Source organism: Echinops telfairi, unplaced genomic scaffold (genome assembly GCF_000313985.2).
Source record: "Echinops telfairi isolate 266 unplaced genomic scaffold, ASM31398v2 ScPeMD7_7420;HRSCAF=8458, whole genome shotgun sequence".
Classification (NCBI taxonomy): domain Eukaryota; kingdom Metazoa; phylum Chordata; class Mammalia; order Afrosoricida; family Tenrecidae; genus Echinops; species Echinops telfairi.
In genome coordinates, this window is record NW_022111320.1 from 38,977,165 (window position 1) to 38,982,713 (window position 5,549).

Genomic DNA, 5,549 nt, shown 5'->3' on the forward strand with positions numbered 1-5,549 from the left:
ATACAGCCTTTAAAAAGATAAATTCAGTTTTATCTTAATATCAGTACATAACATTATTTGCAAAATGTTAAGTTGTTTTGTAATCTGGTTATGCAATCCTTTGGCTATATTTGCAAAAATAGACAGCACTGTATTTCATAAACTCCTGGGACCCATCACCCTCCACTTTATCATCTTTGTGATCTAAAAGCCCATTCTTTTTAAATGGCAGCGGTTTTAAAGAGTTATATAAGAATTGGTGACAAAACTAACATTTCCCTCCCTGAAGTTACTCCTTTCCTCCCTGATTAGTGGCATTTTGAATAAATTGCTAAAAGGCTATGGTTGTGAATCAGACAGAGAGAGAGAGATGATTCCAAATTCACTGAAAGTTACCATTTCTGACATGTCAATTCTATGATCCTGGGGTTGAAGCCCATTGTTTCTCTTCAGTCTCCATGGGTGGAAGTAGGCTTGCCTAAACGTCTTCAACTCAGAAACAAGGTAAACCAGATTGTGGTGACCCAGGGTGCTAGAATGAGAATGAGCTCTATTCATGCACGCGGTTATACAGCGCGCTATCCACTCTGCCTAAGACCCAACATACATAAATTAGAACAGAAAAATATTTGCAGGTGCTGAGAGAAGAGACTACTATTCAGAGAGGTGGGGGAGTCTTGATTTACTCTGCAATAGATAAGGATGCCATATTTTAGGATTGAATTAAGTTAAAAAAAAAGAGGGCTGGTTCATAAAGAGGTTAACCTTCCCCATCAAGCTTTGATAGATTTATGGTATAATAAGTTAGCACTGCAGAGGAAAAAAATATGATCTCCAGATTATAGCAACCTGAAACAATCTGGAATTAAACTGCACTGGAATAATCTATTGGGGAGATATTTAGATTAAATGAGTTGATATTTGCATGTATTTGTATTTTACATTTATATACCGCTATTTTTCAATCACCTCATCTGTACGTGAAAGCCTCGCATGAATAAAGACCTAAGGTGAATGAACAACCTGCGATGTGCAGATGGCACACCTGGCTTGCTGCGAGTGACGAGGACTTGACACACTTGCTGATGAAGATCAAAACTTGCAGCCTCAGTATGAATTACAACTCCATGAGAATTAAAATAAATAATGATATATCCTCCCAACTGGACCAATAGGTAACATCATGATAAGCAGAGAAAAGATTCAAATTTTCCAGAATTTGTCTTACTTGGGTCCACAATCAATGATCATAGAAGCAGCCATCAAAGATGAAATGATATCTTGCATTGGGTAAATCTGTTGCACAAAACCTCTTTCAGGTGTTGAAAAGCAAAGGTGTTACTTTGAGGAATAAGGTCCACTGGACCCAAGCTTGGTATTTTCAGTGGCGTCATACGCATATGAAAGTTGCACATTGAACGAGGAAGACTGCAGAAGAATCAGTGCATTTAAATTATGAGGCTAGCAAAGGACTTTGAACAAGCAGATGTAGCTTGGAAGAAGTACAAACAGAATGCTCCTTAAAATTGAGAATGGGGAGACTTCAACTCATTTAATTTGGGCATGTCAGGAAGCTCCAGTCCCTGAAGTAAAACATCATAATTGATAAAGTAGAGGAATTAAAAAATAAAAAAAGGAGGAGCCTCCAGGTGAGGGGAGGACAGAGAGGCTGCACCAATAGTCTCAAACTTAGCAATGATTGTGAGGATGAAGGGCGGCTAGGTGGTACTCATTCTCTTATACATAGCATCACTGTGAGTTGGAGACAACTTGTTGGCACCTAACAATAAGTTCTTTTGTGATGTTAATGAAAGGAAACCCAGATTAAATTGTGCTATATTGATGATCTAATATTAAATTATATTTTATTCATTTAATTAGTGTGTGTGTGTATATATATATATACATATATCTCTTGAGTACCTGCTCTGATCCAGGCAGTGTTATGGAAGGATTTCTAAACTTAACCACCATCATCTTTGATGGGAATAAAGCATGAATGCCCAATCGCAGAGGCTTTTAAGCTCAATATATTCCAGTAACAAATAATGAAACCAAGTTATCTCGTCGCTTATAAGAACAGCAGAGAAACAGCGAAGTACTTTGCCACACCTGAGGCCAACACCCAGTGAACAGGACCTTTGCACTGCACGAGCCAAAGTGTTTCACCTCAACACTCAACTAGCTAGGGATGCAATCACTCCACTCTTTGCTTGAGACAATCTGTTTTCCTTCTACTTCTGAATATTAATACTGTATTACCCCCATTTTTTTTTTTAGGGAAAAGCAAGGCTTTATTTAGACAAACAGACGCTAGTCATTTCTGTGTTTCTGGACAGCAAGCAAGAGTTGGTTCTGGTTAAAGTTAGCTTGTCCTTCCTCTCCTCCAAGAACTCCTCCTCCTCCCCTGAAACAGTTTGTTTTCCATTGGGTGGTGTTCTCCCCTCTCCCCTGGCCCGTGTGTATGGATCCTATGACTCCGTCAGACAGTTCCTTCTGGAACAAGTTCTCCTCTCCTCCCCAAGCCAGCCCCAGTGGGTTCGCCTTTTCAGGGTCTGGGCTAGGACAGGAGGTAAGACGTGATTGTTTCCTCATTGGGGAACCCCCTTTCTATAAGTGTATAGACATCTTGGAATTCTAGTTGATGGCCTTCCTCTTATATTCACCTTCCTTTAATCCATCAGAAGCAATTCAGGACACACTAATTTAGATCACCTCAAGAAACAATCTAGCCCAACACATTCTGGTTCCTGGCAACTCAACATCCCATTTTTTACCAACACACATATTCACACAGACAAAGAGCACATTGGTCAACAAGAACTAGGCAGATTAAAAAAGTCAAAGTCATTCCTGCATACAAGTGGAGAAATAAGCCTCTCATCCACATTGGAAAGGTGTCCAAAAACCCTAAGTATTAAAAAAATGGCAAGAAACAAATGGTTAAACTTTTTGAACTGCAAGCTAACTAATTCATAATATCACCATGTCTTTTTTTCTATCCTGATTTATTTCAGGTGAGTTTGAGGTACTAATTTGCCTGACTGGGTTAATAATACCCAATCAATTTTAGATTTTAAGTATCACTTTCTAGATGAAAGGCACTAATTTCCTTTAAAGACCACATGAGATGCTCAAATCCCTATGGAACAGCATTTTAAAAGAAGGTTCTGCCTTGAATGGTTGCAAATCTGAGTGAAATAAAGAAATAAGTTTAGTATAACTCTTAAATCAAGGATTGACAAACTTTTTCTTTAAAATGCCAGATAGCAAAGTATTTAGGCTTTATAAGGAAATATAGTCTGCTGGAATGACTCAGGTCCACTATTAGAGAACAAATGTATCTATAGGAAATGAATGAATGAGCATGGTTTTGTACTAATAAAGCTTCATTTACAAATACATGCCAATAGGCAGATCACAGCTTTCAGACCCTTGTACATTATGATTTAATTAAGTTACACAGGTTCATCTTATTTATTGAAAACTATCTTCTCATATAAAGGATTTTTATAGAGGTTAGAAATTGCCATGGCTGAGGAATTTTTTTAAAAACATATATATACATAGATATATATCTGAAGAAAGCATGTAGTAAGACTAGAATATGGTAAACAAGAGCTACATGTTGGTGCTAACAAAATTCTAATTCACACCTCAGATAAATATAGCACAAAGATAGGTACATCCCAAGTAACCTTTCAAAGAGTTTTTCCGTCTCATGACTTCCTATTCTCTTTTCCTTCCAAGCAGTCCAAGACTACTTTTAGTTAGATTTTCTCAGCATCTTCATTGTTATGCATATCCATTATTTTTAGTTATTCAGAAACTGTAAGCTTTCAAAAAAACTGGGCTTCTTCAATATTGCTGAATTAAGGGAAATTATAATAGTCTATTGACTGCAGTTCAGTCAATGATCCAGTCATTATTCTGTCTTGGAAGCTGGGTTCATAAAATAATGGATGTGATTATCATGAAAATCAATATGAATATTAAGTGTGAGGATGAAACTGGTGATAAGCCTAAGCAGATGGGTTATTTTTTGCCATTCCACAAATATGTGCCACCAGACTTGGGTCTTCTATACTCACACTGACTGCTTTAGGAGTCTTCATAGGGAGATGGGAAACTGCAATAGGTAATCAAGATATTTCAAATTTTAGAATTTCTATTTCTCTTCAGTTTTATCTCATTTTTATATCGTTTTAGTGAGTCCTATATTTAATAAATGCATAGCATTGCATGTTGCCAGATGTTGGGGAGCCGATTCAGACGCATTGGGACCCTCTCTACACCAGCGTGAAACACTGCCTGGTCCTGCCTCATCTCACAATTGTTCCTTCGTGTGAATCCATTTTTAGGGCCACTGTGTCAATCCGTCTTGTCCAGAAGCTCCCTCTGTTTCTCTGCCTCTCAACTTTACCAAGAGCAATGTCCTTTTCCAGAGACTTGTTTCTCAAGACGACACGCCAAAAGCACATCGATGAAGCCCTGCCACCCTTGCTTCTAAGGAGCATTCTGACTAAACTTCCAAGAAAGATCGGTTTTGTCGTCTTGGAAGTCCCCTGGACTGTCATTCTTCTTTGCCAGCACCCGAGTCAAAAACGCATCGCATGCTTGCTTCAGCAGCGCATACACTAAAACTGGAACGATGCAGAGATTAGCATGCCCCCATGAAAGGATGACACCCAGATTTATGAAGAATTCCATATTTTTAAGAATGAAGCCAAGAAAAAATACAGAATATGACGATACAAAAGCACTCTCCTTGCCCTCAGGGTTGATGTACAAGGAATTTTAAATCCTCCCTGAGAAAGCATCGCTTAGTTCATGGTCCCCAAGAGCACGTCCATGCAGAGTGCAGGAAAGCTGCTGAGCGACCAGCATGAGAATGGCATTTTCTGGTGCACATGGGAGAAAAGCCCTCTACCAGGGCCCATTTGAAGGGCGTGCAAAGAGCTTTTCACTAGGCTCCAATTTGCGCACACATATGAATCCACATTGGTGAGAAATGCTTTCTGTGTTCCTATCAACGTTGCAACCGGAAGTTTATTCAGTCAAGTAGCCTGAAAGCGCACGTGTTAACTCATGAAGAAGCTAAAATGGATCAGTGATAACACAGGTGGAATGTAGTCCTCAAACAGAATAAGCAGAAGGACGAATATGCCCTCTGGATTGTTGTCTCCTATTGATAAAATTTTATCTATTGAAAAAAGCATCAATTCTTCTTCAGTATTACTTATTCAATGTCCAACTTTCACATGCATGAGTTGATTAAAAAAAATGAGTTGATTAAAAAAAACATGGTTTCGGTCAGGTGTACCTTAGTGCTCAAAGTCACATCCTAGCTTGTCAACATTTAAAAAGGTCCTGTACAGCAGAATCACCCAATTCAATGCATCAATTGATCTCTTGACTTCTGCACTTATCTTTATAGATATATATATTAGGTATATGCAAGGGGTGGCCCCCAAATAGGATTTTTTTTCAAAACTATATATTTAATTTTTTTTTAACTATACAACCTCATCACTCTCCATTAAACCTAATACATTTGTCAAATCTGTGAT

At 38.3% G+C, this 5,549-nt stretch overlaps 1 non-coding gene and 1 pseudogene across 1 annotated transcript; one reads left to right on the top strand and one right to left on the bottom strand.

Annotated features, from left to right (window-relative positions):
* Positions 1 to 2,455: 2,455 nt before the first annotated feature.
* Positions 2,456 to 2,579, bottom strand: LOC115872125. Its single transcript, XR_004047665.1, has one exon. It is a non-coding gene; the product is annotated as a small nucleolar RNA SNORD22 (small nucleolar RNA).
* Positions 2,580 to 4,594: 2,015 nt separating this feature from the next.
* LOC115872119 lies at positions 4,595 to 4,695 on the top strand (annotated as a pseudogene).
* Positions 4,696 to 5,549: the final 854 nt, after the last annotated feature.